The following is a 25,420-nucleotide window of genomic DNA, read 5'->3' as shown; positions in this document are numbered from 1 at the left end:
AACAGGGAACAGGATTATCTAAGCAGTGATTGTGGCTCACTGGCCTTACTGACCTAAGGTGTAACCAACCAAAATAATGAGATTAAGCAATACGACTTGCCTAAGACTCAAACATGGGAGTCTCTTGAGCTGAAGGCAAGACTTTTACATTTTCAATCACCAATTCTCATTGAGATCTTTGTCAACTATGGGATATAGGAGGCATTTAAGAAATTAAAACCTCATATAATCTTGGCTTGTGGGGGAGGAATACAGATGTGTGAGAACTAGAACCTGTGCATAGATTTTACCTTTGGTCCTGTGCTATTTAAATGACCAGTATTTGTGTATCACACAAGGTCTTGCCACAAGCCAAAGCTTAAGGTATTAAGCTGCAGAGCCTAATATACACGCTTGCCACAGAGTATTTGCAACTGTAGAATGGGTATTAACAATTAACACCAAATTAAGAACCTCACTAAGGACTGCTATGATGATGAAAGAAAAAAATACAGAAAAACACAAAATGAAGTAAACCCTTTCATCATTTGGCCCCTATGCCAGTTTGAAAATAGCTCAGGAGGCATATGCATCAGCCTGCTAAGGCGTCAGCAAGATCCATTTACACTATTCTTAAGGAAAGAGTGAACCCCTTCAACCCCCACACAATAAAAAGGACAACAAATCCATATCATAATAATTGTCATTTGTCAGTATAAAACTGATCCAGCAAGTTTGGGGACTTCCAATTCCAAATGGTGTAAAACCAATTCAAGGTAAACTTTCTCTTCTCAGTTCTTAAATCTTCATATGAATGTGTGTGTGTGAGAGAGAGAGAGAGAGAGAGTGCGCACGGGAGCGCGCCTGTGTTGGTTGTTAATCACAGGACTCTTCCCAGGCCATGCTGACCCTAATGACAACTCAGAGGTTGCAGCCTTGTTTGTGAAAGCTCAGGCATCCCTCTGGATCTAATCAGGAATTAGAAAGGCTTAGCTTGAGGCCTAAACTGACTTGTCAGAGAATTGGGAGTTCTAAACTGCTGGACGTTTGCTGGGGCTTGGCGTTCCTCTCACAGTTTTGCAATAACCAGGGTCACAGATGAAACTAAACATCCTTTATGATGTCTATCTTTATGAATCATTATTTTAGCACTGTGCCCGCCCAGGATAAGTGCCGACTGAGAGCCGAAGGAGCATTTCCCATAGCACATTGAATCTCAGTCAAAGGAGAGGGGAGCAGAAAACTGCCTTGAACACAATCTGCCTTGTCCTGAAGCTCCAGTGCTAATTATCCCCAAAGGGACTTCTCAATCTGTATGGAAAAACCCATGAGGGATAAGAATCTGGCAGATGTGGATTGGAATGAAATGTTTTAAATCAGTGATGACTCTGCCATTTGGTAAGCATGCCACTTTGAGCAAGTTAATGAACTTAGGACAGCTCCCGATTTCTGATCTGTAAAATGGAGACTGTATTAATACTGTCTATTTCAGAGGGCTGTTGTAAGGTTTAAATTAGATAGCACATGTAAAGTGCCTACTACATACTCTTAACATATTGCAGGTGCTTAAGAAATACCAGTAGGCAGAAAAGTTAAGTGCACACTGCTGGGTGAAGTGATAATGCATCTGTAGTCCCAGCTTCTTGGGAGGCTGAGGTGGGAGCCTCATTTGAGCCCAGGAGGAGTTTGAATCCAGCTTAGGCAACATAGAGAGACCATATTTCTAAAAAAAAAAAAAGAAAGAAAGAAGGAAAGAAAGGAAGAAACAAAAAAGAGAAAAGTACACAAGTAATAATATACATAAGGATAACAGAAGATACCATTGTGCAGAATGGTAATATAGAGGTTGCTAAGGAAAAACAAAAACAAAAACTTATTTAAACAGTTGGCATTTGATGTGCTCTTGAAATAATCAGTAGCATTTCAATGGCAAAGGTAGAGAAAGGGTGCTTTCTAGATAAAGGGAGGGAACTGAAGAAAGGTCTCCAGACAGAAAATGCAAAGATCCTAAGAATGGCAAATAAACCAGGTGACTGAAATTTGGAATGGTGTGATGTCCAAAAACTGATAGGATGGGGATATGGCGTAGGCATGGGGTGCAATAAAAGATGAGATTGGAAAGTTAGAAACGAAATGGAGAATCCCTGAAGGATGTCTGCCAGAAATAGCAGCCTGCTCAGAGTAGATTAGCTTCAACACATCCCTATAAGGTAAGTATGGTCAAAAGTTAAGGGCAGGGAGATGGGGTGAGACAGATGAGTTCTGAAGATTCTATTGAGGCCAGGGAGGAGATTAACAAGGATACTGCACTGGGATGGAGGCTGTGAGACAAATGGTCAGAGGCAGACACGAAAATTCTGCTGAAGGTAGAGGTTAGAGGATTTGGCAACTGATTGAGGGGTAGGGTAAAGGTGAGGGGTGATTTTGCAGATTTCTGTCAGGATTTTAGAGTAGAAATGCAGAAAGAGCAGTTGCAGGGAGCAGGGCAATCGTTTCTCTTAGTTCTGACTTCCCTGGCTTCATCCGCTGAGCACGTAGAAGAAAGTCCCGAACCTCTGACGTGCTACTTCACTGTATGAACATCGTTTCTAGGCTTTTATTTTTTTTCTCCTGTATTTGGTTCTCACACATTATTTGGGGTTTGAACTTCATCAGGAAATGGGTGAATCTCAAAAACATGCAGGACCCTTGAGCTTTCAGAAAATAGTTCACAAAAGTGTAAGATTTAAAATAACTTCTTTGGTTGGAAACTACTGAGTTTGGATGTTTAAAACGGAAAGAAAAGTAAAACTCTTCATGTACCTGAGTATTTATAGGATAATAAGATGTGCTCTTTTTGTTTGATATTAGAGGAGGCTGAAGAATAAAATATTCTTGGGATCTAAAGACGTTTAAAAACTCATTTTGTTTATTTTCTGATCTCAGAGTAAGAGTATACTAAAACCAAACTAATAACTTTCTGACTTATTAAAGAAATTAAAATTACAAAATGGCATATTTCATTGCAGAAAAATTGGAAAGTATAAATAGAAAGAAAGTAAAAATCACCTATACTCTCATTACTAAAACTATCATTTTACACACACACACACTTGTGAGAGAGAGGCAGAAGAGTGGAGTGGTAGAGTGTGGGATCTGGATGAGACTTGGTGGGGTTACTTTAACTTCCAGCTTCTCCTCTCACTAACTATGACCTTGGGAGAGTTGCTTAATCTTCTCATGCCTCAGTTTCTTTATCTTTAAAATGAAAGTATTAATAAAGTCCACTTAATTACATATGTGACAGTTAAGTAACTCAACACTTGAAGAATGTTTAGAATACTATCTGGTGGCCAGGCCCAGCAGCAGTTCTTGCCTATAATCCTAGCACTCTGGGAGACTGAGGAAGGTGGATCTCCTGAGTTCAGGAGTTCAAGACCAGTCTGAGCAAGACCAAGACCCCATCTCTACTAAAAATAGAAAAACTAGCTGGGTGTTGTGGCAGGTGTCTATAGTCTCAGCTATTTGGGAGGCTGAAGTAAGAGGATCTCTTGAACCCAGGAATCTGAGGTTGCTGTGAGCTATGACACCACAGTGCTCTACTAGGGTTTTATTTGAGACTCAGTCTCAAATAAAAAAGTTGCTGGTATATAGTATAAATATTCAATATGTCAGTTGTTATAATTAAATTTTTAGTGGACGTACAGGGTCTGACAATTAAGTTTGTGAACTCATCCTAGAAGAAGTGCTACATACCTCATTGCTGAATGTTACTATGGTCACCTTGAAGGTACTACCCTTGGGAAGCTATGCACTAATGACAGCACCCAGTCCATCCTTCAAAGCAATTTTGAAATTCTTTTCCTGGAATGACCATCAGAGATGTTTTTGTAGAGCATACAAACCATGCAAAAACAATAATGAATACTACTCAGCAAGATACTGCTACACATTGACACAAACACAGCTATAAGACATTGATATTCCAAGGTTATGAACCCTTACTGAGTTGTCTGTACAGTGCTGCCAACGTAAGTGCATGGTGGTAGGTTTGGGAACTTAATTGTCAGATCAACTACAACAACTGCTCTCATGATCATTCCAGAAGGAGTTTCAAAGTTGCTTTGAAGTGTGGTCTAGATGCTAGTGTTGGTGAATAGCCTCCCAAGTAGTACTTTGAATGTGAGTGGAGGGGATATTCAGCAATGAGATATGTAGCACTTTTTCTAGAATGCCTTTATGATCTTAATTTTAAGACCCTTGTATAATTAACATTGTTTTGTTAATTATATTTGATTTGATTATATTTGTTTTCAAAGTAAAAAATTATTAAGAATTTAGGGATGGAAGAAGTGTGTTGAACTAAAGAGGAAGAGTAAATGTGAAAGATATTCTGAAGAAAAATTTGATAAAAATTAGAAAAGAGAGTAAGGAATTGAGTCTGGAGTTGTGATGTCCACTGAGCACTTGCAGTGTGGCTAGTGCAGCTGGGAAAATGAATTTTTAATTGCATTTAATTTTAGTTAAGTTAAAGTTATAGTTAAAATAGATATTCAATCCAAATACTGACAAACTTTTTGGAATAACTTGGATATGTCAATCTTATTTTTCAATTGTAAATTTTATGAATTCTAAATAGAAATTAAGTATCCCTGATGAAAATGTAATGTCTGGATTGCAATGAACTGTAAAGTGCACAGTACATGCCAGATTTGGAAGACCTAGTACAAAAAAAGAAAGAATGTACAATATCTCTATAATATCTTATACTGATTACATGTTGAAATGATAATATTTTAGTTTTATCTGAATGAAATATATCGTTTACAGTTTTTAAAAATGGAGGAGCTAAAGTTTAATCAAAATGTAGGATGAAAAATATCAACTTTTTTTTTTTTTTTACAGAGACAGGCTGGCTGAAAAGACGTGGCTTAGGTGTTATAAAATAGTGGGACTCCTACATCTCCTAATTCTGGGTCCTAGGATTAAATTTACCTGGCAAGTTATTGATGGTGCTGGCAAACTACGGGTCCCTCCAAGTCACAGACAATGTGCTGTTGAATTTATCGCGGATGACTTGTCAGACAGCATATTGTTTAGGTGGACAGAATGCAAAGAAAGAGAAAGGCAGGATGGGGTGGGAGGCATTTGTGCCCCTTCCCTCAGCCTAAACTCATCCACCATACAACATACTTCTCCTTCCAGGGCTGAGTGTGGTGGATAATACCGAGTAAACATGTAAATTAATGGATATTCCCTTTACATTGAAAGACCAAGGGGCAGGGACTCTGGTTTTCCTTTTAACAGTTTGAATAAAATATAGACATAGATACAGATATACATTGTGTCTGTGTGTTCATTTTGGATACTTTAAATACTTATTTTTTTATCCACTAAATAAAATAGCATCTGTTAATTTAGTCAGCTAACATGACCTTAAAAATTAGCTAAAATGTGTTTGTTACACCATGTGAGATTGCCGCCTATTTTGACTTTTACTTTTGAGCAAATTTTGATTCTTTTATGATTAATGATGGTCTAAGTTTTCGTTTTATTCCATTTGAATCATTTGTAATTTATGTTTTTCTAAATATCACTCTACCATGTTGATCTTAAAATTTATTGGCATAGAGTTATACATAGTAGTTTTCCATAATTCTTTTAATCTTTTTTCCTTTCTGTGATCCTTTGTTCGTATTTTTATCTTGACTTACACTTATTTACAAGTTGTACATACTAGATGGTGTTCTCTTTATTCTTTTGTGCATTCCCAGTGTGTGGACCCTGGCACATGGTAGAAACTTAATACATATTTATTGATTATATTTGTTTTCAAAACTATATTCCAGCGTCTGTTAAAGGGGGTGACACAAATTTGTTCAATTTGCTTTGGCATTGGCAGGGTTCTCATAAAAGAAACATAAGACTTCATACTGATTATTCATCCAACATCGTATCTCTGCCAAGTGCTATTGTTAAAGGCAAAAATAATTTTAGCTATAGGGATATTGTAGTACAAAATGGATTTGATGATAAAATATTTATGAAACCAATGCAATCGTGACAATGCAAATAATTTATTTTGCTGTCTACTTCATGTATTTGAGAGAAGTTTTGAGAATAGACCCTGCATACATGTGGAACATTTTTCTGTCTACTCTCTGTTGAGAATGTTAAAATAAAAGTCACCTGATATTTTATCTGAAAGACACATGTTGTTTTGTAGAAGCATAAAATCTGAACTTACTTGGTCTATTTTTTCACATTTCCCTTTTTTGCCTATTGTTACCCCACCCCCCCATTTTTTTTTTCAGTTTTTGGCAGGGGCTGGGTTTGAACCTGCCACCTCTGGTATATGGGGCCAGTGTCCTACTCCTTTCAGCCACAGGTGCTGTCCCCTATTGGCACCTTTTTTTACTAACCACTCCTTATAAACCATAATTTGGTGTTCTAGATGATAAAAGGTCAGGATACAAAAGAATGTAGTGAAAGCACTAGAGAGATGAACGTAGAAAGAAAGGTAAAAAGAAAGATTGAGTTAAAAAAATAAATCCAGATCACTGAGTTTTAAAGACAGAGGGTCTCCCATAGACCTGCAGACATGTGAAAGGCTGATTCTAAAGTAGAACAGATCGAAGCATGCATGTGAGATCTACAATTAATTTTAACATGGTATGAGTTATTATGTCGTTTGAGTTCCAAACTCACCTTCATTTTCTACTGTGAGGTTAGAACTGGTGTCGTCAATCTACATTTCTGCATTATTTGGTGGCTCTAGGTGAGGCCCTACACCAAGGGCAACCACAAGGCTGGAGGAGACAGATGAGACTTGCTTCTTCCTGTCTATTTCCTGTGGAATTCCTGTTTGTCTGTGGTTCCTGTGAAGGTCCCATCAGCAGTGCTTCTTTATTGCCTCAGTCAGCCGATCTTCCAAACAGCTGAGTCCATTTAGCAGTTTTCCTAATGTTCTCAAGACCAGTCTCCTCTTTTTCTATTCCATAGAAATCATCACCAGCCAACCAATTACTTCTTCTCATAGTTCTAAGTTCAGCTGTTTTGAAACCTCTTTCTACATCTGAAGAATCCTAAACTCTTTCCTTTGATCCCTCTACCCTAGGAGTGAATTCTATTTCCATTAGTTGCTACTTCTGTGGTGCCTTACATTTCTCTTAGTTACCTAAGTGTTAGCTTTATATGCAGTTATCAATTCTTTATATTTATACTCCCAATTTATAACTGATTTTTGATTTCTTTTGTACTCTTACTGGGCCTTATGTATAATAATAATAACACTAACACAGCTTCCAGGGAAATTTGTCTGTAATCTTATTTGTCTTTGTTTTCTTTTTTCTTTCTTTTTTTTTTTTTTTGAAATAGCATCTCACTCAGCTGCCCTGGGATTGAGTGCTATGGCATTATTGTTCACAGCAATCTCAAACTCTTGGGCTCAAGTGATCCTCTTGCCTCAGCCTCCCAAGTAGCTGGGACAACAGGTGCCTGCCATAACAAACAGCTATTTTTTAGACACGGGGTCTGACTCTTGCTCAAGCTTGTCTCAAACTCCTAAGCTCAAGCAGTCGGCCCACCTTGGCCTTCCAATGTGCTAGGATTATAGGCATGAATCACTATGCCTGGCCTATAATCTTATTTGTCTTAATTATTTCATGAGCCATCCTGTTCGGGAGAGCATGAAGATTTCAGAGTCAGAAAGTGAAGGAGAGTTACTTTAACGTCTCTGAGCTTTAGTCTCCTCAACTAAAAATAATATCTACTTCAAAGTTTGTGAGGATTAAATAAAATAATGTTTGCAAATTATGCAGGACATGCCAAGTAAATGGTACAGATGATAATTAGGATTAAGCCCCCTATAATCAACGCACAGTGATAAGTGTCCTTTACTCCAAAGTGAAAGTTCTGTGCTTTTTAAAAACTTGCCATAAGGCCTAAAAGTCTAAAATCTAGAGGTACTGAGTGATGTATTAAAGTTACAAAATTAGTAACAAATCCTGAGCCCCTGATTATACCTAGAGACTTTGAATGTGCTCATCCACTGGAATCTCTAAAGTTACGTGTCATTTCACAAAAATTTATCATTCCATAGTGGAATCCTGACAGGTGACACTCAGGTAAACACTGACTGATTTAATATCAAGGATTGTCATGCTATATAGGAAAGTAAGGGTGGATAAAAAAAAAAATTGAAAACCAGAAAAAATATATTTTACTTTAACAATAAGCATAATTTGCCAGTGGGGAATTTTCACTTATGTATAGTATGCAGATAAGTCCTTCTTCAGGGCAGTAGTAATGTGTGTTTAGATAATGAACTGGGCTTCAGACTCCCTCAGTTCAAATCTAGACAATTCTCTTGTTAGTTCTGTGAACTTGCATAATTTACTTGACTTCAATTGTCTCAGCTCTCTAATTTTTAAAATGAGCACAGTAATTCCTAACACGTAGGTGTAAATGAGTTATTACAAATACAGCACTTAGAACATTGCATGTCATGCTGAAAAAAATGCATCCATTTTATTAAATTTAACATTCTTTCGCACAGCAATAGATCACTAAAAGAATATAAATTCTTACCTTCTTTGTACTTGAAAAAAGTAGCTTTAGTTTATGAGGAACTTCAAGTAATCACCTCAACTACATGTAATTTATGAAACAGGAGGCTGCTACTTAAAAGGCAACTGCCATTTTTCTACTATTACTTAGCACCATCCTGTAATAACTCTAAATTACATAGGATTGTAATTATATATGATGTTTTATCGATAACCGAACTTTGTGCTGTAATTAAAACAGATATTCAGGCTGAAAAGGAGTGTGAGGAAATGGTTGGTCCATTAAATTAGCCTGGTGCAAGCTACTTCTTATCCCTTTTCCTTGAAATTTTCTATGTGATACCTCTTGGCTAAGAAGTAATCATTCCTTAGGAAAATGGTATCGATCACAAATGTGTTCTACTTGTGAGGAAAACAATACAAGCAAAAACCTTGGTTAATGGTAAGCTACAAGGTGAAGAAACTACATCCAATTGATTTTGCCCATCAAAAATGAACCTGGATTGAATACTGACTTCCCTTTGGAAAGATGGTTGATCTTAGCTTAATCACAAAAAGGAAGACAGTGATAAAAGAGGTGAAAAAAAGAGCTGAAATGAGTTTTTCCAGAGCACAGGAGTAGGTACAGTTGATTGATAGCTAGTGTTACTTTTAGTGTAAGACTCTGTCAATATAATTAAATTCAAAGCAAAGAGTTGGTTTGGAATTTTCTCATCACTCCTCAAAATCACAAGGGCATCTGTTAACAAAGCTGCTTTCTTCCACTGAAGAAAGTTCAAGGAAATTGAAACACACAGGCCCAGAAATATGAGACTATCTGTCTCTTTTGTCTCTATTATATTTTGTCAAGTCTCTGAACAACAATGGAAGGGAGTCATTTCATATGAAAAACTCTGGGGGGTTTTATCTGATTTTGGATTTAACTAAAGCACCTTATTTATCGGGTTAGAAATTAAACTCTGTGTCTTCATTCAAAAACCATTTATTGGGCACCTACTATATTTCAGACGAGGTGTCATGGATAGAGAACAAGACAGAATCTTTAGAAAATTTACACTTATATTTTTGAAAGATACAAGATAGAATTTCTTAGAAACATGTGAGTTTCTGTCATTGTGTACAATAAAACGCAAAAACTATAGAAGAACAAAATGAAAGACTGAGGCAGAACAGCAATATGTGAGAGAAAATCAGAAGTATGCATTGACCCTCACTTTGGTGTAAATCAATGTAAGGTGAGGTTTTTCAAAAATGTAATGTGATTATAGATTGAGGTAAAATGTGAAGAGCAACTTCCTGGTGGTCTCAAGGTTAGGATTTGGCACTATCATTGCCATGCCCAGGGTTGGATTCTAAGTCACAGAAGTCTTTATAAAATGACAAGGGCATATGGATAAAAGTTGTCTTGTTGTATACCCTGGGCAGAGAACACATCCAAATAATCTGTTCAAGTCTAGGTTTCATACTTTTTAAGAATTATGTCAACTTACAATAGTCTAATAACACAACTATTACAATTGAATAAAACTTAAGAGACTCATGAATGGTAAAAAATGTGCTCACCAATATTCTTGGCCTATATGGAAAAGGAATTAAACTTCACTGACTCTCAAAGGCAGACAAGAAACAAGGCAGGAACTTATGGCTGTAGTGAACTTTGAGTTTGGCTATTTCCTTCAGAATTAAGGCAACACTTCTCACTATTGGGAGTGAGTCTCCAGGAGTGACAGTGGCTCCTTGGTAATTTTCCTCAGCTGAAGTGTCTCCTCACCCGAAAGCACGTTCCTTCCCTGGGTATAGCTCCAATTTAATGGCTGGTTAATAAGAGAAGTAGAACCCTCCCCTCATCTTTTGCTCAAGACCTGGCAACTTTTTAAAGTGCCACTTCTGCTCCAGATCTCCACAACAGAACAACCGGGATCAACTGCCACTGTTGAAGATGAAAATCCTGGTTACTTGCTCTCTCAGCCTGTCCTTTGTGGTGAGAGAATGAGCATTTGGCCCAGGCACCACCAATCAAATTCAGCCAGCCAAGATTTGTGGATCAAATTTAGTAATATTCAAAACATGAATGCGGTAGCACCGGGAGTTGTGTTTAGTGTCCAGGGGTAGCAGTGTCATGGTGTTAACCTCCTTCTCACGCTGGTGAAGCTTGAAGTGTAAACTATAGCTGGTACTCGGAAGTGGCTGTAGCAAAACCTTTACCAGCTGAATATTCTGTCAGTCTGGTTCTCCAGCTTTTGAAGGAATCCTGTGAGCTAAAAAAAAAAAAAAATATCTTTTAAGAAATGTATTTTTCTGCTTTAGTGGCTGAGAGTGAATCTGGATTACTTATCTAGTTTTTCTGTAATAGATTTGATGACAGTGAAAATATAGCTAAAGGCTGGGAAACTAGGCATTCATAACACAGTTAAAAAAATAGTTAATCAAAATAACACTGGTGATAACCTGAATAAAAAGTGCCTATTGAAGGCAAGTCTTTGAGAGTTATAGGGAGGATGACTGCCTGGGGCTCTTTACAAAGAATAAATAATTTAAGAACTTGGGTGCTGAGTGAATGTTTCTGATAGTACTTCAGAGCTTAAAGAAAGGGATCAGCAAACTTGATGTCTCAAAATACAAACTCAAAACGTGGCTTCAAAGTCATTACTATTCACTTATGGTATTTTAGATGCTTAATGCCAGGTAGTCTCACTAAACTTCAAACTCACTTTTCTGTACTGACTTGATTGGCTGGGTCTAACACTCAGCAAACCACATGTCTGGTGTGCCAGTCACCCTCCAGGTAGGCTGTGCTGGCAATGAACAGTTAAGAAAATGAAAAGAAAGAAAAAGAAAGAAACTACTTGTATCTTTCTGATTTTTTTTTTATTTCTGTCAATATCACCCCACCCTCATTTTATATCCCTGCTATAGTTCAAGTGTGTCTCCCCAAAGTTCATGTGTTGGAAATGTGATATCTAAAGCAGCATAGTGAAGAGTTAGAGCCTTGAAGGGGTAGAGTCATATGGGTGGAGCACTCATGAAGGGATTAATGCTGTTATCTTGGGAGTAAGCTAGTTCTTCTGGGAGTGAATTAGTTTTCGTGGGATTAGCTTGGTTCTCCAGAGAGCAGGCTATTGTAAAAGAAATTGGGCTTGCTTTTGCTGTCTCATTTACTCATACTTGCTTGCCTATGGCAAAGTAAGAAAACTCTGACCATATGCTAATAGCATGCCCTTGGACTTCTCAGACTCTGAAACCATGAGCCAAAAAAACTTATTTTTTTTTTAATTGCGTAATCTAAAGAATTTGGTGATAGCCACCAAAAATGAACTAAGACGGAAAATTGGTACTAAGAACTGGGGTCCTTGTTATAACAAACACCTTAAAATGTGGAAGCAACTTTGGAACCGGGTAATGAGTAGAGGCTGGAGATGTTTGGAAGGGCAGGCTAGGAAAGACCTGTATTTCTATGAACGGAATGTTAAGGGTGATTCTGGTGAGATCTCAGAAGAGTCAAATAGGGAAAATCTGGAACTTCTTAGAGATTACCTAAGTGGTCGTGATCAAAATTCAGGTAGAAATGTAGATAGTAAAGGTTGTTCTGATGAGGTCTCAGATGGAAATGAGGAACAAGGAATCGTAGACTGGAGTAAAGACCGTTCCTGGCAGACAGTTGCAAAGAAAGGAGCAGAAGTGTGTCTATGTTCTTGGACTTTATAGAACACAAAATTTATGGGTGACAAATTAGGATCCCTGGCAGAAGAAACAGTAAAGCACCAAAACATTCAGGCTGCAGTATAGCCACCATTAACTGCTTATGGTAAGATGCAAGAGGAAACAGCAGGGAATTTGACAAATTTGAGCCTGCCCTGGTGAAGAGTGAGAAAGTGTGTTCTAACATGGTCAAACAACCATCTGCTAAAGAGGTTAGTGAAGGTAGAAGGGATCCAGAAGCTATTTTTCAGGACGATGGGAGAAAGATCCCACAGATGTTTCAGAAATCTTCAAAGCTGTGCCTCCCATCCTAGGCCCAGGAGTCTAGTAGGGATAACTATTTCTGGGCATGATCCTGGGCCACCCTCTATATGTCAGAATGGCATGGGTGGTTTCAGGGAGTTGCTGAAATAATTGAAGAAAAGAAGTAAGGTTTTAGGAAGAAAAAGAAAGTATTTATTAACAATCTGCACAGCAAGCCAGGCCTGTCCTAGTGACCGCAAGTAGCATGGGAAGTGAAAAGTGCAGCCTCTGGGTTTTATACACAACTTTGAGAAATTTTATATGCTTCTTGGAAGTCTCTCAGGGTTTTGATTAATGCTGTTCTCAAAACAGCCCATGTGTAAGGTCTTGAAAACAACCCACCTGCAAGATCTTAATGACTCACCTGCAGGGTCTTAATCAGACTTATTCCCATAATAGCCCAGGTCAGCCTGACCCAGACAAGTCAAAAATAACCTAACTGCACCTGTCATCAGCCCTACTCATTATCTATCTGGCTAGGTAACACTTGGACTTGCTACCAGGGATTCCTCATATCTCCATTCCTTTCATTCCAGCACATTCCAGGGCAGTGCTTCTTGGCTGCCCCACCCATGACTTAATGGGCCCAGGTGAGCTGCAGCCTTACAAGATGCAAGCAGCAAATGTTGGCAGAGTCCATGCAGTGGTAAGTTTGTAGGCACAAAGAATGCACGAGCTGGGGAGTCATGGCTTTCTCTATCTTGATTTTGAAGCATGTTGTGAACAGTCTGGGGGCTCAAGCAAAGATGCCAAACAGAAATGTTGGTTTAGAGTCAGAGCTTCTGCAGAGAGGCCCCACTAGGGCAATGCCTAGTGGATTCAGGGGCATGGAACCATTGCTGACACTCCAGAACTATTGAACTTCTAGCCTGAGGAAGCTGCCAGCTCTCAACTCCACCTCAAAAGAACTAAAGTGTGGGCTGAGCCCAAGGAAGCCATGGAAGAGAGGCTGATTGAGGCTTTGGTGACCCAACAAGTGTGCTCAAGATGCCAGACAATGAGTCAAAAGAGATTATTCTTTAACTATAAGAGTAAATGTTATTTTCCTTGAGAGTATTGGATTTCCTTGGAGAATATTACTTCTTTTTTCTTAACCTATTTCTCCCTTTTGGAATAGAAATGTCTATCCTCTGCCTATCCCACCACTGTATTTTGAAAATAGATAACTTGTTTAATTCCATAGGATGATAGCTGGAAAGAATTTGCCTTGGAGTGAGTCATGCCTTGAGTCTTACCCATACCTAATTCAGATAAGATTCTAGACTTTGGAGTTTTGAATTGGTGCAGGTTGAGTTGAGACTTTGGGGGCTATTGAAATGAAATTAATGCATTCTGCATTATGAAAAAGGAGCCCAGGGGCTGAATGCTATAGCTAAATTTGTCCCTCAGAATGTTATGTGTTGGAACCTTAATGTCAATGTAACAGTGTTAGGAAATGAGGCCTTTAAGAGGTGATGGGTCATGAAGATGGAGCTCTCATGAACGGATTAATTAATTAGTTCTTGGGGAAATGGGTTCTGCATGGAGCTGGTTGTTTTGAAAGCAAGTCCAGCTCTCTCTTTTGGTCTATTTTGCATGTGCTTTCTCGTCCTTTCCTTTTTCTGCCATGTTATGAAGAAGTACAAAAGCCCTGGCCAGATGTTGTTGCTATGGCCTTGGCTTTACAAACTCTAGAATTGTAAGCCAAACAAATTTCTTTTTAAGAAATTACCCCCACTAAGGTATTCCATTATAGCAAGGGGATGAGATAATTTCAGCAATTATAGTTCATTCCAGTATCAACAATTTAATCCAATTTGCAGTTTTTCCAACACTTGCAGAATTGACCTATTCTACCCTCTCAAAAATACAGAACTTGGCCAACATGCCTAGAATAAACAGTTCCATTAAAATACTAAGTCTCCCTTGCTTGACTCAAATTCATTTTGCTGTCTCCTGCCCTATAACTAGAAACAGATCCCAGATCCAAGTATTTTCTAAGAAGTCACTTATATAAGCCAGGTTAAAAGGGGTAGATATTTCTCATCTCAACATTACAAGATTTTTGTAATTTAAAAATGGAAAAACCTGGAGAGTACTTATGCAAATGGATTCTGATGTGCTAGATCAAGGCAGTAGTAATGTTAAAAGTGAGTACATTTACCAGAAATTCAGAATTCAGTGTGCCAGTTCAGTTATATTTAAGTGATTCTCTTTATTTTCTCAGTTATCTTTTCTAAAACTCAGACACAATCATGCTCATGCAAAATATTTTAAATTTTAAAAAGTCTTAATATAGTGTTAAAAGGCTTTGCTTGATCATGTTAATTAGTTAATGGTTCCAGTTGAAGCAGCTAATCAAGGTGAGGACCCAGTTACCTGATTTTAGGCATCCCGGATGTAGGATTAGCCATAAATTTTGAAATTCTGATGACTATTGCTTTAATGAGGTTTCTAGACTTTATGGGAAGGTGAAAATGTCTAATCCAAAGTGAAATTTAAGCTGTAATGTGTTGTATCAGCTACTGAGATACAGCTACCTTCATTAGTTGGCCTCTTGAATTTCAAAGGTCCACATGTCACATTTGGGAGTGTGGCTTTGACATGTCACCTGTCCAGAATGCTTATGTAGGGCTCAGCAAAAGAATGTTCTACAGATGATCCTGACAGCAGAACAAGCTTTCCTGCTACTTGGCTTTTAGGATATAGCAGATTCAAAGATAGTCACAGTGTTTGTAGCAGATCTGGAGGTTGTATGGAGTCTTGTTACCAATTTGTTATCGTGACCTCTAGAAATGAGAATAATGTCACAGTCATAGTATTTTTGCTCAACTATTTTTGCTATAGTCATTGCCTGTGTTAGAGATTAAAGACCCAACTATGAAACACAGCTCAACAGGCAATATAGACATGCTCTATTTGTCCCCACTAAACTCTAAAGTTGGACATTCTCAGATAGCTCCATCAACAGGTGCCAGTGATTAAGTCTCTGTATGTCTTCCATTCTTGAGACACTTTACTAAGAAGAATATGTTCCAGCTCCATCCATGTAAACATGAAAGAGGTAAAGTCTCCATCTTTCTTTATGGCTGTATAATATTCCATGGTGTACATATACCACAATTTATTAATCCACCCAATGTACTCACCCTTATTATGAAACTAATGTAGGACCTTCACATGAAAGCTATAACCTAGTTACAACCTAAGAATAGGGAGAAGGGGCAAAGGGAGGGGAGGGAGGGGGGAGGTAGGTGGAGGGAGGGGGATTAATGGGATTATACCTGAGGTGCATCTTACAAGGGTATATATGAATCTTAGTAAATGTGGAATGTAAAGGTCTTAGCAAAATAACTAAGAAAATGCCAGGAAAGCTATGTTAACAAGTGAGATGAAAATGTGTCAAACGGTCTATGAACCAAGTGTATGGTGCCCCATGATCATACTAATGTACACAGCTATGATTTAATTAAAAAAAAAAAAGTCTCTATGTCAAGAGGGTACAAGGAAGTTGTAAGGACAGATAGTTCACATTCCTTACACATTTATATCTGACTTACATTGAAGCCTCAGAAGTTCCTTCTCACTAGTTGTCCAAAGAGAAAAATGTTGAGATTTCATTTACACAGAGCTCTGCATAATATTTTGGCACTGGTCAAGGAAAAGAGTAGAAAAACATTTAAGCCTCACACAGTAGTGTCACTGAAAAATGGTGGGGAAGGGAAATACTTCCTTGGATCAGAACTTGAAATGATTCTACTTTGTTTGGAAAGATTTAGTTGAAGTTATTGGTCTAGAATATTTTATGACCATTTGTGGAAATGAATAATGAAACATTAATTATATATTTATGTCCTATTTGGAAAATATCAATCCATGTAATATGAAAAATAGAGACATACCTGGTTGGATATTTTCTGGACAGCCCTCATTTGTGCTAATTTCTTCTTTTCTAATCTTTTATATAAAGTATGTTGTTGGTTGTGAATTTATATTTTGGCTCACATATTACAGCTTATTATGAGAGATTATTCTATTAATGGGCGAAGTCATGATATTACTGAGAGATTACATATCTGGAGATTAATGTGATTTTTGATTGATTGTATTTTGAATTGACCCTCTTAAGAAGAGGGTAAGACCATTTTTCAGTTGTATTATGTTAAATAGTTGAATCATGCTGGGTAGAAACATTTTCTTTTTTTGGTTTGTCATTTTTTTTTTTTTTTTTTTGGTTCCCCCTATAATGCTTTTTATTTGGGACTATTACCACCTTTTCAAATCCAGTCTACTTTCTACCATACAGGTTGGTATGCCAGATGTCTATTTTAATAGCTGAGCTTTTACTTCTGACCTATATAGGTAACCAAGTTTCTGATAATCAGATGAACTAACCTAGATTCTATCTGGGGAGGTAATGGAGGGATAAAATAAGTTCCTTAAAGAATTCATTTTGGGCAGAGTGATGGCAGAGGTTGTAGCTGTAACCAGCTAACTGGACTAGCAGTAGTGGCAGAGGCCATCATAGGACCCTGTGTCCATGTGGTAGAACTGAAGGTGCAGTCTGGAAGTTCCGATCATCAGTGGGAGTAACAATCATGACTTCGTTGGATAGGGTTGTGGCAATATTTTTCCCATGTATACACCATGCCTGATTGTCTAGAGCCCCAAGGGAATTTAGCCTACATATGTCCTGCTTAAATCTCTCAGCATTTGTTTCAATTGTTTTCAATGTAGAGCACTGGCTAATATTCTATGGGATACTTGGAACATAGCTATAGGCACAATCTGGAAGTCATTCATTAGCCTATAGTATGGGGAATAAGTAGGTCATATGAAAGAAAACTAACCTACGAACGGTCAAGTGAATTCAGGAGCACACTTTAAGCATAATCGCTCTTATTCTTGTTTGGTTCCTTGCCAAAGCTAATAATTCTGTCAGGATTCACAGATACTCCATAAAAATAAGTCCCTTTCTATGTGCCATAAGGGAAGACCAACCCTGCTGTCTCCTCCTTGGGGAAGAATCCCTAATTCTCTGTCTCTGTGACTAGGTGACGCCCTTTTGTTAACAATATAGTTTTTTTTTTTTTTTTTGTAAATGACATTTTTCTTTCCTAATTGTAATCATACTTACAGCAGATTTTTAAAAATATGTTTTTATCTACCACAATACACAATACATGAAATAAAGGATATTATCTGTGGTATCCTTAGCATCTAAAGCAAAGCCATGAACAAAGTAGATATGAAATAAATAGCTGGTGAATGAATGAATATATAAATATGTATTTGAATTAATGCAGTTCTGTTAAATGAAAACATAGCAGAAAGAATGAGGCTAAGCCTAATGGTAGAATGAGTCCAAAAATAAATGATGAGAAAAATATACCAGGAAAAAAAATAGCAGTGTTTAAAAAACATTCGCGAAAGTACCAGATGTTATGGGGGTTGATGTTATGGACTCTAAATTCTCTATTCCAGCATCTGCCTGCTCTTGAAATAACTTCTAGTCTAGCTGTGAGTGGATAGGAAAAGTAGTTGCACTGGCTTCTGCAAGAAATTGTTTTTATAACTCATAATTGAAAAAGATATAATGGATTTATCCAAAAATAGATATGCCTGGTTATGAAATGGACGTGTTATCTTATAATTATTCTATTCTGCGGATGAGCTGCATATAAGAAGTGTATTTGCAAAGAGATATAGTGAGTGATATTACTTATTTCTTGTTCAGTATTTCCTTTGAAGTTATGTATGAGGTACTAACAAATGACTGATGCTGAATCAGAACAATAAAAGCCAGAGAATGAACTATATACCCAAGCAAGTCATGTTGGGGTACAGGTAATTGGATTTCTTCTGATCATTATATTGTGTAATTAATGAATAGAGCTCCTAAAACATGGAATATAAAAACAGAACATCTTTTATTTGTTTTCTAGTTTGACACAGTTTCTTCCTTTTTAGAAAAAAATCAAGATTAAAAAAGTCCACATAAATTTCTTAACGTAGTTAAACCAGTAGAATTGATTTTCAGATAAGTTCCATTTTATTCCACAATGCACTATGGTTTGGCAAATGGCTAAGGCTTTTACATTTCTCAGGTAATCATTAAAGCCTGGGCTGGGGCTGTCATACTCATCACCACATAATAGAAGAGATAAATCCCAGGATCTGTGATGAGAACAATAACCCCTGGGAAAGTTCTACTCCTTTATCCAGTTTGCTTTCTGGGGATATATACTTAAATATCTCTATAAATACTCAAGTATTTATAGGTGAATATTTATAGGCACTCCCTATGCATCCAGCTGGCTGGATATTTTAACGCTGTGAAAATTATATCTGCCACCCAGAACCCATTTAACCACCCTAACGTACTAAGTGCGTGCTCAGGACTGACCAGACATGAGTCTCTTGTAGATCTTAGAAGTCTTTGCCACACATCAGCATTTAATGAGGTATTTGAAATACCAAACTTCCAAATAATTGTAGAGTGAAATACAGAAAAATTAACTGATGTTTAAGATATCACTAGGCAAGTATAATTTATAATTTACGTAGTTTCCACATTAGCGAAGATAAAATAACATCTTTATTTTTCAGAACAATGTATTGGAATTACTTCTGTAGTTGTTTTAGTTATTACAGAAGCAAAAGGCTGCGCTGTTTGCTTGACGAGGTCTTTTCTATGAGGAGGACTTGCCGGTGCCCTTTCTTTTTCCAGAGGCGCTATTTATGGTCCTGTTTATGGAGATGACATCATACTTGCTAATTTCTATTTGAAGACATGCTTCACTTGCAAGTGCAGAGAAGTGGACACTTATTTCTGTGTTTCTCAAGGATAGGTTCCAGGTGTGGAGGCCAAGGGAAAAACTTTTCCTTCACCCTCTGAAGGTTCAATAAAACATCAACTTACACAAGGCAGGTGAATTGGAGAAAAGGTATAGAGATTTATTAACCCGTACACTGGAGGAGAACCATAGAGTGATTATCCACCTCACAACAGGATTCAGAAGCTTATTTACCATCTCGAGGTTATAAGAAGAACAGGGGTTTAGCTCCTGGTAAAATGGTTATGGGATGAGGCCTTGCATGGCTGTAGATCCTGTTTGCAATTAGTCTAAACTTCACAACAAAGGGACTCTAATGAGGTGTGTTCTTTTTCCCTTCCCTTCCTGGCCAGGTGCTCAGTTTTAAGGTTTTGGGGGGATCTTTTGGGTTAAGAGGGGTTCTGCCGGAGGCCTAGAATTTTATTTTTAGTTTGAAAAAAACTCTATCATTGGTATATCTGTGAACTTTTAGAATCTAAAATTGAGTGCTGGATAGAAGTGGTTTACAATGCAATCTTTGCCTTGTTTTCTTAAGGCAAACCCTAATCCTTCTCAGGCTTTCAGCGATATAAACATATATTTAAATAAGAGTTTAATAATAATAAACTTTAAGAGCCCACAATTTAGTCCCTTACTAGGATTTCAAATATTGGCAGCCAAATATATACCTTCCCTCATGCTGTCTCCCAACAGGCAAAAGATTGACAAAATGTTCTTTTGGAATAATAATCCGTTCTCTAAAAAGACTTGAGGTTAATGATTAAGGATTCTTCAATGAAATGGGCGAAGGACATCAAAATATTTTATCTCTAAATAGTTTTCTTTAACATATATTTAAGTGGCCCCACCAGGCTATCTTTTGTGGGAGAGATTTGCATCTGTAGATCTGTGGAGAATATGCATTACTCCTTCCCTTGTCTGGGTCTAGAAAATACTGAGAGTCTGACACCTTTAAGGTCTGAAAAGAGCCATTTACCACCTATTCCCTCTGAAAGTTGCTACTAGGTTTTATCTACCTAACAAGACCACCTTTGCTAGCCAAACCTCTTCCGTTCTTCCCCTCATAACTTGAGGGGTCTTACCACAAACCATGATTTATCAACTTAACCTGTTTTTGACCATTCTCTGTGCTTGCATCCATTCTGTAATCTTAACATGGCATCTAAGCTTCTGAACTCCATCAGGGGGTAGAGTCATCATTCTGAAGACTCCTATGTATAAATGTTAAATAAATATGTATGCCTTTTTTCCTTCTCATTAATTTGCCTCATCTTAGTAATTTTCAGCTAACCTCCAAAAGACCAAGGGCTTTGGCGCCCACATAGACCAGCCAGTTCCTGTTAGAATAAAGGTCATGGTTTTAACTGGAACTACTTAAAATTTGTAAATGAATGAATATACAATGATTGCTGGCTAGTTGAGGAAAACATCTAATATAAAAATTAGAAACACAAACAAAGAGGAGAATAATAGCTAAAGAAAAAAGAGACTGCTACAGCTAAATGTTTTGCTCTCCCTCAAATCCATATGTCAAAATCCAACCTTCATTTTCATAGTGTTTTGCAGTAGGGATTTTGAGAAGTAATTAGGTCCTGAGGATGGAGCCCTCATGAATGGGATTGGTGTTGTTATAAAAGTAGTTCCAGAGAGGTTTCATCACCTTTTCAGTCATGTGAGCTTATAGATGGAAGACAGCTGTCTGTGAACCAGGAATCCAGCTCAAACCAAACACAAAATCTGCGGGTTCCTACTGGTCTTAGAATTCTCAGCCTCCAGAACCATGAGAAATAGATTTTTTTTTTTTTGTACTTGAATGTTTATTGCAGTACAAGTCACAATTGTAAAGATATGGACTCAACCAAACTGCTCATCAATTTATGAGTGAATTAACAAAACATGGTACATTTATACTATGAAATACTGCACAGCCATGAAGAAGGATGAATTTAGACTTTTTTACAACCATTTAGATGGAATTAGAGACCATTATCTTAAGTGAAGTATCTAAAGAATGGATAAACACCACATGTGCTCCCTTTTAAATGGGAACTAACCATGAACACATGTGCACAGATGGAAGTAAAATTCAGTGGAAATCAAAAAGAGGGGTGGGGTAGGAGAGGATTGGTGAAAACCTACCTAACCAGTACAATGAACACTATCTTGGTGATGGGCACGTTATAATATTGACTCAAACATAACAAAAGCACTCCATTTAACCAAAAACTTTTAATATTTTGTAATATTAAAAGAGATATTGTAATATTTTGAAGAGATAAGAGAATCACCTAAGCCCAAGAGCTGGAGGTTGCTGTGAGCTGTGACACCACAGCACTCTACCGAGGATGATAAAGTGAGACTCTGCCCCTACCAAAAAAAAAAAAAAGAAATAGATTTCTGTTTGTTTGTTTGTTTGTTTTTATACAAGCCACCAGTTTATGGCTTCTAGTATAGCAGCCTGAATAGACTGAGACAGAAACTGGTGCTGAGAAGTGGGGTGCTGCTATAACAAATAGCTAAAAATGCTGAAGCAGATTGGGAATGAAATAATGGGTAGAACCTGCAAAAGTTGTGAGATGCATGCTAGAAATATCCTCTATTGGTATGAACGGAGCTCTAAGGACAACAGTGTGACAGCTTAGGAGAGGAGAGCTGTAGAGAAAGCTTGAATCTTCTTAGGGAATACCTAAGTGATCCTAGACTTGGTAAAAGTACCAAAGGCAGACAGCCTTCTGATGAGGTCTGAAATGCAAACAAGGAATGTGTTATTGGACAAGAGGGACAAGGCTATTCTTGTTATAAAGTGGCGAAGACTCTGGTTGAATGCATTAATGTTCTGGGACCTGATCAAACTAAAAAGCGTCTGTACAGCCAAGAACACAGTAAGTAAAGCAAGCAGACAGCCTTCAGAATGGGAGAAGATATTTGCAGGTTATGTCTCCAACAAAGGTTTAATAACCAGAATTCACAGAGAACTCAAATGTATTAGCAAGAAAAGACCAAGTGATCCCATGTCAGGTTGGGCAAGGGACTTGAAGAGAAACTTCTCTGAAGAAGACAGGCACACGGCCTACAGACACATGAAAAAATGCTCATCATCCTTAAACATGAGAGAAATGCAAATCAAGACTACTTTGAAATATCAACTAACACCAGTAAGATTAATCCACGTCACAAAATCCCAAAACCAGAGATGATGGTGTGGATGTGGAGAAAAGGGAACACTTCTACACTGCTGGTGGGAATACAGACTAATACTTTCTTTTTGGAAAGATGGTTGGAGAACACTAGTGATCTAAAAAATAGACCTGCCATTCGATCCTACAATTCCTCTAATAGGGATATATCCAGAAGACCAAAAATCACATTATAACAAAGATATTTGTACCAGAATGTTTATTGCAGCCCAATTCATAATTGCTAAGTCATGGAAAAAGCCCAGGTATCCATTGACCCATGAATGGATCAATAAATTGTGGTATATGTACACCATGGAATATTATGCAGCCTTAAAAAAGATGGAGACTTTACCTCTTTCATGTTTACATGGATGGAGCTGGAACATATTCTTCTTAGCAAAGTATCTCAAGAATGGAAGAAAAAGTATCCAATGTACTCAGCCCTACTATGAAACTAATTTATAGCTTTCATATGAAAACTATAACCCAATTATAGCCCAAGAAGAAGGGGAAAGGAGAGAGGGAGGGGAGGAGACGGGGAGGATGGGTGGAGGGAGGGTAATTGATGAGACCACACCTATGGTGCATCTTATAAGGGTACATGTGAAATTTACTAAATGTAGAATACAAATGTCTTAACATAATAACTAAGAAAATACCGTGAAGGCTATGTTAACCAGTTAGATGAAAATATTTTAAATTGTATATAAAACCAGCACATTGTACCCCATGATTGCAGTACACAGCTATTGCAGTACACAGCTATTATTTAACAATAATAAAAAAACCCTTGTAGGTGACAAAATTGGACATTTGGCAGAGGAAATACCTAAGCCAATTTTTTGAAAGAGTGGCCTGACTCCTCTTGATAGCTAATGGTAAAATTCAAGAAGAAAGAAATGATTTAAAGAGGGTATTGTTAACAAGAAAGAAAGCAGAATTTAAAGATTTAGAAAATTCTCATCCTGTCCATATTGAAAGGAACGAGAAAGCCTATTTAGAAGGAAACGCAGAGGATGGGGCCCAAATGACTGTTAGATAAGAGGACTAGTCAGCCTTTTATGACAGCCTCTTACACATCTTTCTCAGTATGCAAACTTTTTCCTCATCAAAAGTTGGAATAACCCAGGCATAAAGACCCAAACCATTTAGGAAACAGAATTCAATACTAGAAAAGGGTATGGTAACCTGTGTACAGACCAAGGTGAAACGGGATCAGCTGCTTTCAGAGAAATATGGCCAGATAGTTGCAAGTCAGTTAGCTTCATTAGAGATTTTCTCAAAATGTATGGAATTACTATAAACCTTCAAGTGCAAATGTCCTAATGGCAAAATGTAGCTCAATTTACAATTGCAAAGATATGGAAACAATCCAGGTGCCTATCAATTCATTAATGGATTCATAAACTGTGGTGGCCGTGGAATACTGTTCAGCCATAAGGAAAAGCTGGAGACTTCACATCTTTGTGTTGACCTGGATGGATTTGGAGAACATTCTCCTAAGTGAAGTATCTTAAGAATGGAAAAGCAAGCATTTCATGTAATCAGTACGAATGTGAAAAATAGTAGAACAACAATTATAGGCCCACACTGGGCAAAACACAATTAAATTCAATAAACAGGCAGTGGGGGATTGGTAAGTTCCCTCCTATTGGGTACAATGTATGGGTACATGGCACACTTTGGACTTGACCTTACAAATGCAATAATGCAATCTAATTATATGTACTGTTACATAAACCTGAAATAAATAAATATCATAAAATAGATTTCTGTTCTTAAAAAAGTGTACACTTGATTAAAGAGATAAAGAGAATTTTATAATTTTGAAGGGTATGAGTATAGAATTGGTACTATATAGAAATCTACATGAAAAACAAATGCATAAAACAAAGAAGTCATTCCCCCTGAGGAAAACAAATGTGGAGGAAAGGAAAACCAATCATGATATAACATATTACTGAAACTGACCCTTGAACAATGGTGGATGGGGCAATGACCTCTGTGCAGTTGAAATCCACGTATGACTTTTGACTCCCTCAAAGCTACATGACTTATAGCCTACTGCTGGTAACAAGCTGTTGATTAACATAGACTTTTTGTGTTGTATGTATTAAGTACTGTTTTATTAGTAGAAAGTAAGCTAGAAAAAAATATGTTAAGAAAATCATAAGAACAAGGAAATGCATTTACTACTCATTCAGTGGAAGTGGCTCATCACAAGGGACGTCATCCTCCCTGTCTTCACATTTAATAGACTGAGGAGAAAAGGAGCAGAGGGGTCGGTCTTGCTGTCTCAGGGGTGGTAGAAGAAGACGAAAATCTATGTCTGTGTAGATTTGTGTAGTTCCATGTTGACTGTACGTGGTCTTGGATGTAACTAGCATTGACATAGTCACAATAATGTGAACATTAAATATTGATCTAACCAGATTTTAAATACAAATATACTAGATAATTCAAATGTGTTCATGAATTTCCTGGGGCAAAAGTCAAGAAGATATAAATTGTCATCTTCTAAAAAGGGAAGCCAAAAGATCAATCCTAACTTGTAGGAGGAGGAGTATTAATATATTCATGCTGTTTAGATGTATATGATTAAAAATAAAATAAAATTATCTAGAAATATTTAACATTGGCACCTCTGTGGAGCATGAAATGGAAGAGTTGTGAAATGTGATTTCTTCTTTTTTCTGTCATAATAAGCTTTGTAGAAAAAATAGGCTCGAAACCAAGTACAAGTATATGATGGCAAATATGAAACTAAATTAAACATTAAGTATATAATAAATTTTTTAGTAACATGTATTTACCTTTTTGCTGATGATGTTAAGACTACTTTCTGCAAATCCTATTTCAATTCAATAATCATGGTTTTATTCTCTGCTTTGAATGTGTA

This window comes from Nycticebus coucang, chromosome 3 (genome assembly GCF_027406575.1).
Source record: "Nycticebus coucang isolate mNycCou1 chromosome 3, mNycCou1.pri, whole genome shotgun sequence".
NCBI classification, from domain to species: Eukaryota; Metazoa; Chordata; class Mammalia; order Primates; family Lorisidae; genus Nycticebus; species Nycticebus coucang.
This window is presented reverse-complemented; position numbering follows the sequence as displayed.